The sequence below is a fragment of the Suricata suricatta genome, chromosome 6 (genome assembly GCF_006229205.1).
Source record: "Suricata suricatta isolate VVHF042 chromosome 6, meerkat_22Aug2017_6uvM2_HiC, whole genome shotgun sequence".
In the NCBI taxonomy this organism is placed as follows: Eukaryota; Metazoa; Chordata; class Mammalia; order Carnivora; family Herpestidae; genus Suricata; species Suricata suricatta.
Genome location: NC_043705.1, coordinates 75309726 through 75317818, shown reverse-complemented (window position 1 = coordinate 75317818; position 8093 = coordinate 75309726). Strand labels below are relative to the sequence as shown.

General features: G+C 37.8%; 1 pseudogene; it reads left to right on the top strand.

The window, feature by feature from the left end:
• Window positions 1–6123: 6123 nt before the first annotated feature.
• Window positions 6124–6223, top strand: LOC115295085 (annotated as a pseudogene).
• The last annotated feature ends 1870 nt before the right edge of the window (window positions 6224–8093 follow it).

Sequence of the window (8093 nt, the reverse complement as noted above, 5' to 3'; positions counted from 1 at the left end):
ATTCCTTTTATAGTAATAAAGTATCTGCTCAGTGATTAATAATCCAAAATACAATTTAACAAAACCAAACAAATGGCCATAATATAAGAAAGTAGCATAAGAGGGGAGACTGGGTGGCTCAGTCGGTTAAGGGTCTGACTCTTGATTTCTGCTCAGGTCATGATCTCACAGATACTGACACTGAGCCTCGCAAGAAGCCCCAGATCCCGGGGGCTCTGCAGTGCCAGCATGGAGCCTGCTTGGGATTCTCTCTCTCCCTCTCTCTCTGCCCTGCTCCTATTCTTCTTCTCACTCTCTCTCTCTCTCAAAATAAATAAATAAACTTAAGAGAAAAAAGAAGTAGCCTAAGAAATGAGTTTGGACATGATGCTGTACCTATCAAAATGAAGAAAAGCAACATGTTTTGTGGGCAGAGCACTGAGGTGTGTATTTAAAGATCTAGGGTCTAGTAAAAAATGTCAGTACACATTGTTTTCTTCTGAAAAACTGGATTACACTGAAGTTCATTGGTCTGATGTCTTTTTTTAAATGTTTATTTATTTTTGAGAGAGAAAGAGACAAAGTGTAAGCCCGGGAGGAGCAGAGAGAGAGGGAGACACAGAATCCGAGGCAGGCTCCAGGCTCTGAGCTGTCCACACAGAGCCTGATCTGGGACCCAAACTCAGGAATGGTGAGATTATGACCGGGGCTAAATTAGAGGCTTAACTAACTGAGCCACCAGGCACCCTCATTTGTCTAATGTCTTAATTGAAAATTGCCTCTTAATAGTCACCTTCTACCCTGCTGTTTCAACTGAATGTAGTACTACCGGGTCTGTTCTGTCATCCTGAAAGATGGATTGAATCGATGTCAACCCAGAATCTCTTCTCAGTTCCCTCTGCCCAAACCTCTACAATGTTTCATCTTAAGCCTCTGCATTTTAAAGACCCACAGAAGGACGCTCTCCACAGCTATTTTGACAAACACATCACCTGGCACAACCACTTAAATGATGTACTTTTATTTTCAGCTACTAAATGCATTAAAAGTACCAGGAATAGAAATACTTCTGGTCTAGGCAGGGCCTCTGTGGAGTTTAACTCTTTCCAGTCATAAATCCCTAAAACTTGGAGGACAGAGTAAGGGGGAAACAGTGATTATACATATAATCCTTGACCATAAACTTTGAAAACTGGAACTGGTTTGGACAGAAAGTAAATGCAAGAGTAATGTAAGAGTAATGTTCTAGGGCAAGAGCAATGTCCTATTTCTTGACCTGGATGGTGGTCCCATTGGAATTTATGGTTATTCTTTAAGCTGTCTAAGTTTTGGGGCACCTGGGTGGCTCAGTCAGTTAAGTGTCTGGCTTCGGCTCAGGTCATGATCTCATGTTCGTGGGTTCGAGCCCCACGTCAGGCTCCATGCTGGCAGCTAGCTCAGAGCCTGGAGCCTGCTTCGGATTCTGTATCTCCCTCTCTCTCTGACCCTCCCCTGCTCGCGCTATCTCAAAAATAAATAAAAAACATAAAAAATTTTTTTAAACTCCAAGTTTTATGCATGCATCGTATGTATGATATATATCACAATAAAAAGGTGATGACATTTTCTTTAAAGATCTTTAGGAATTCAAATACTTCAGTGTACTACTTCTAAGATTCAGGGAGTTGGAGGTGATATTCCAAAGTTTATTCCAGACCTCTGATTCTATATTTATTACTTATTAGTTGATCCATCACTGTCAACTCCCTATATTAAAGAATATTTAAATGTGAAAAATCAGAAACTCTTCCATCTTAATCAAGATTTTTAATCAATAATTAAGAACATGCACGACATAAGTGTTATTCTGATGGATTATAATATGAAGCAGAAGCTCTCTCCTCACTATTTTCTTCTAATTTTTATTTGCTGATCATTGACAGAAACTCATTATGAAACAACTATTCCCTTTGAACTCATCATAAATTAAAAACAAAATGAAAGCAAACATCCACCTTCAGAGTATGATTAGAATGATGCCACATTTCTCTTTTAAATAATAAAAATTATTCAACTAAAACTTGAGTTTAAATAAGTTTTTCTCTGACGTAAGAAGAAAACAAAAGTTAAGAAATTATTGTTGTATTCACATTTATTCTTCCCTTCTCTCTGTTATATTTAGCGAAGTTTATCATTTTACTACCTACTAACTGACATATTGGAAGGAACAATATAAAAATATCTTTTAAATGTAGCTATTTTTACAAATAAATAGACTTAAATATTTGTATTATTATTAATATTCTTCTTCTTTTGGGGGCAAGTAACTCATGTCCATATAAATTGATAACCATTCTTTAAAACTGGTGTGACTAGAGATAGTAAAAACATATGTAGACTTTCAAAGACTACCAAAATACAAAAATGTTTAAAGTCAATGACTGATAATCTATAAATCTATACTTATTTACTGTTTTTTAACTAATGGAAACAATGGCAAACAGTTTTAAAACCTTAAGGATGAACTCATTATAATCAATATTTTCCATCTTAGGAGTGAAGAAATAGAAACACATATTCACAATGTAACCTTCTTTTTAAATGTTGCTTTAAAAGTTTCTAAGTTTGTCCATGAAAACTTACAAATATCGATACTGATTCCTGTAACTGCATGATGACATCACTCACATAAAATATTTCTTTAGGGCTGTGGCATTTATCTTTGCAGTGCATATATAAAACCACATATATAATCATGTTGTTTTTCTACATGCCTCTTAGGTTTCTTCTGACTAATTCTAACTGTGGTTCAGAATCCTGCTCTCTTCAGCTATGAAAAATATAAGTCCTGAAACAGAGGAAACTAGTTATTAATATACATTTTACTTTTTATTTAATTGACAAGAATGCATTTAGTTTCGTAAATTAATCCCCTAATATATTACATTTAGTGCTTTCATTTAATAAATTACATCTTAGAAAGAAGTATATTTGTGGCTTGTAATTATTGTAAGAGTAAGTATATAAAAATAACCAATTTATTAATTTGGTTAAAAAAATACAATTTAAGTTATTGAAACTTATTTGCTTCAGTCACTGTTTAGCCTCTGGGGGGAGAATGATACACAGAAATGATGCTCACCTGGCTTTTAAGGAGGGCAGTCGGGGAGGCAAAATAAAGGGATGGAAGACAAACATTTTAAGGCAACGTGAGAAGGTCTGTAACAGAAGGAAATACAACATGTGTGGTACTAAGAGAACAAAGTTGGTAGTGGTCGAAGGATCAGGAACGCCCTCTAAAATAAATATGCAATCATTATGCTTCCTGGGAAGTCAGAAAAGCAAAAGCACCTCAGGGAATGATGCTTCATCTGCATACGGCAGGTCTCTAAGTGGAGGAAGAGGTGCCCCGTGGCACTGGCTTCAGCTCTGGGTACATATAAGTCGTGAGCGCAACCAGGCTCTTGGGAATCAGGGTGAGAATAAACGGGAAAAGGCACAAGGAGGAGGAAACAACACCATTTTTCTGCATGAAGTGAGTGGCCTTCAGCGCCTCCCACCCCCACCCAGCACAACAGTGCATGACTCTCTCTCACTACTCTCTGGGCCTATTCACAGGGAATACTTCCTCTTGTTAGTGTGATGCTTTCATCTTCTTCACAAGATGAGAAGTTCCAAAACAGCAAGGAGGTGTATTTCCAGCCCCTTGAATGATGAGGCACTCGATAATATTGCTGAACATAAGAATTAAATCAACAGGTAAAGAGAAACAAAGGAAAGAAGAAGAAAAAAACCAATGAGTGGGCCACACAGAAAAGAATAGGATTAGAGAACAAGAAACCACCATCTCAGATGCTACCCATGGCACCAATCCCTAGGCTAATCCAGAAACCATTATCCAGCACAAAGTTCAAAGAGAACATTTTGTAAGGGCTCTATCGTGTATTCATGATATTGCAAAAGCTCGTCAGATTGAAAGCCAGAACATCTATTGCATTTTACACATATTGCTATTTCAAGTGAAAAGTGGGGAAAAAATACGTCTTTAATGGGGAATATAATAATTGAGAGCTTATTCAAAGAAGTTGCTTTTTCAGCATAAAATATTAATCTTTTCAATAATCATATTTGTAAGAAAGAAATGGAGTACTATTGTGTGGATCATACGTTCAAATTTGGATGCCGAGCACTTAAATTTTTTTTACAATCATCACTATATTAATCTGCCTTTTTTGTATTTTACTGCTGTTATGTTCAAAAATTCAATCTCCTAGACAAATGGCAATTCAGGAACACAATTCAAGTGACATATTATTTCCTTTAACTACAAAGGTAGATTTTCCCATTCAGATTTTGTTCATTCAAATGTTGCAATAGGTGTTGCATCGTACAAAATACATACTCTGGTTTCTCGACTACCATCACAGAGAAATTTCTGCAAAGCCCTCATCCTTTCTCTGAAACGCTGAAAATATATTTTAAATTTAAATTAAATCACAGAGAAGTTATTTTTGTTATTTTCTTTGACACTAACTTGAATATTTTAATTGTATTCAATGTATCTTGTAGGTTAAAAGTAAAATGTCATGAGCCTTGTTATCTAAATTCCATACATGAAAATCATCTTTGCCTGAAATATTTTGACATACACAAGGCGACACTGTACCTAAGTAATACTCTTCAGCAAAATTTAAATATCTTTCAGTATTATAACTCCCCCTATTTGAGGGGAAGTTTCTTCCAGTTTTAGAATACTTTTATCTATGTCATCTTTAGATATGTGAATCCTGCAAAAAGAAATGATGAACTTAAAAGAAAAGTAATGCATATTCTTGTTTATAAAGAATCTCTTCTGAAGAATTTACAGACTCAATTCCAATAACAAGGGTGTTTTTTTCAGCTTGACAACCCAGCCACCACCAATGACAGATAGACTCTTTAATGAGTCAGCAGCTGAGTAAATTTCTTTAAGTGCACCCAAATCCCATCTTCCAAGAATAGATGGTCATTGGTTATTGCTTAGCTTATACATATTCACAGAAGCCAACATGCACACTACCAAAAAGAGAAGGAATCCGCTGCGTGACTCTAGCCATGTCCTATAAACCTTGGGACTATCATCGTCTAAACAGCCCTATAGTGCGGGCTAGATGTGGTAATATATATAAAAATGCTCTGGAAACTGAAATGCCGTACACACATGAGATTCATATTATCACAGTAATGACTAAAACAATGTGAAGGATATCACTGTCATTGATTTGTTTCCCTTTCATGTAAGATTTGCACCACAAGGGGGAAAAAGGCAGAGACTAAAAAATAAACAGAAATGGTCCCTTTGCACTGGTCTCTGTATACAATACACACAAGCAATGAACACACAGTAAGTAGTTAGATACCATCTTCTGATGCCCGGGTTATTGTAACTGCCTCCTAACTCATCGCCCTGCTTTTGCCCTTGCCACCTTATAAGCTGTTCTCCGTGCACAGCAGGCATAGTAAGCCCTTGGTAAGGCAGCTCATATCTCACAGCTTAACAACCCTCTCATGTGGGTCAGAGTAAAAGCAACAGTCATCATCTTGGCATGCGAGCCCCCAGAAGATCAACCTCACCCACCGCCCACCCCGCTTCAGGGGTCTCTCCTCCCTCCACCCTTTCCCCTGCTCCTTATCCTACAGGCACCCTGGCGGTGTTGCCGTTCTTTACGCAGGCACGCTCCCACGTCAGTCTTTGCGCTTGCTGTTTCATCTGCCGAGAATACTCTCACCCCACATAGGTATCCATTTGGTTTCCTCTCTTGCTCAGTTCAGGTCTTTGCTCAATTATCACTTTCATAGTGAGCTCTTCATTGACCTTGACATCCTAAACTGCAACTTTCCCCATGCCCCTGGGATCACCCACCACCCTTTACTGTTCCGAGTATTTAGTTTCATAACAATATGACCTATTTTATGTCTTACTTTGTCTAATTTGTGACTGTAAGCTCTATGAGAGTAGGGATTTTTGAAAGCCTTATTCACTAGTATACCCCCAATAACTAGCATAGGGCCTCACACATAGCAGGACATTAGGAAATATTTGTGAACAGATATGCAACTTTCAACTAGTACAATATTATAACTCTTCTGAACTCAGGTTCAAGTTAAATGTTCCCAAAAGAAGGGGTGCTCACTTTGCAGGACATGTATGGAAACTGAAATGATATAGAAATTAGCATGGCCACTGTGCAAGGATTACACCCAAAAAGAAGGGGAAAAGATTATACAAAGGTGAGGAACTAAACTGAAATTTTAAAGAATCATCCAGAACAAAATAAACTAGTTGACATTAAACTCAGGAAAGTTCCAACATATCTATAAAACCATTTACTTAATTACTAATAGTCAATGTAGAATTAAAAACACATTTCAAATCCAACTTTGACTAAAATTTTTAAAAAGGGAACTATTTAGTGTTAAATGCTTCCGATTATTAAATTAATTATATATGCCTTTGATTCTCCTCTGCACATGAAATAAAGACTGCTACTAAAACAAATAGGAGAGCTCTGCACATTGCTGCCACAAACACCTCAAGGAAAAATTTGTATCTTTACAATAGCTTCATGACAATCACAGATTCAAAGTAGGATGTGTTCTCAGAAAATGTGAGCCCTCAGGGGCAGGTGTGGGGAAGGTGGCATCCTTAACTCTGTTCATTCTAGGCTCCACTCACTGGAATGTGAAGAAACCAAGCTGCCTTTCAAGTATTGATGGTAAATGAATTAGATACTTTTAAAAGACATGCTAACTTCTTCCATGAAACCAAACCTTGCAAACAAGATCTGAAAAAATTATGACGTTTACAGAGTTTCATGGAATTAACCTTACTAAGTCCTAGTATCAAACATCCATTTATGCCACTTATCTCAATGGCCACAGCAAAGAGAAAAGTGGAATTGTCATTCATATGGTGTTTGATCTGCACAACGTGTTCTTTCCCTTCCCTAACATCCTGTAGCACTTAGACCTTTATATAACAAGCTTTGTATTTTAACTGTTTCCTGCATAATGTTCCTGCATGAGAGATGCTTGAGGGCAGAAATCCTCAATTAATAAATACGCAGTTTGATGAGGATGAATCCACTTAAAACATCACCAAAGAAAAACAAGCAAAGAATGTTTACAGATAAGGGGAAGCACAGCTGTAAGCATTAACATGGCCTCTATATTCCCTCAACCAATAAGAGTAAACAGGAAGGACTCCTGGCAGAGATAGGATCCCCACAAACAGGGGCCTCAGCTTCTCATTTATTCACTTTCTAATAATACAGTTGATGAAACATTATCATCTTCATTTTACAAGTGAGGAAACAGGGGTCTGAATGAACTTACAAACTTGACCTTGTCCAAAATGACAAAATGTTGCCCAAAAAAGGCTTAATCCTAAGAGTGTCTGACTCAAAGCTTGTGCCCTTGTTACTTAGCTATTGTGCCTCTCAGACCAATTGTCTGGTTTTACACTTTCAGGTGAATGAGTTCCCTGTGACTTAACCCTCTAACCAGTTCTTGCAAAGGAGTTGTATATGTAATTAAAGAATAAAGAGCAAGAGGGGCACCTGAGTGGCTCAGTTGGTTAAGCGTCTGACTTTGGCTCAGGTTATGATCTTACAGTGTGAGTTCAAGTCCTACATCGGGCTCTGTGCTGACAGCTCAGAGCCTAGAGCCTGCTTCTGATCCCATCTCTCCCTCTCTCTTTTAGAACTCCCTTATGACCCAGCAATAGCACTGCTAGGGATTTACCCAAGGGATACAGAAGTGCTGATGCATAGGAGCACATGTACCCCAATGTTCATAGCAGCACTATCAACAATAGCCAAAACATGGAAAGAGCCTAAATGTCTATCACCTGATGAGTGGATCAAGAAGATGTGGTATATATATATACAATGGAGTATTACATGGCAACAAGAAAGAATGAAATATGGCCATTCGTAGGAAAGTGGATGGACCTCGAGGGTGTCATGCTAAGCGAAATAAGTCAGGCAGAGAAGGACAGATACCATATGTTTGCACTCATAGGTCTAACAGGAGAACAGGAGAAACCTAATGGAGGACCAGGGGGAGGGGAAGAGGGAAAGAGAGTTGGGGAGAGA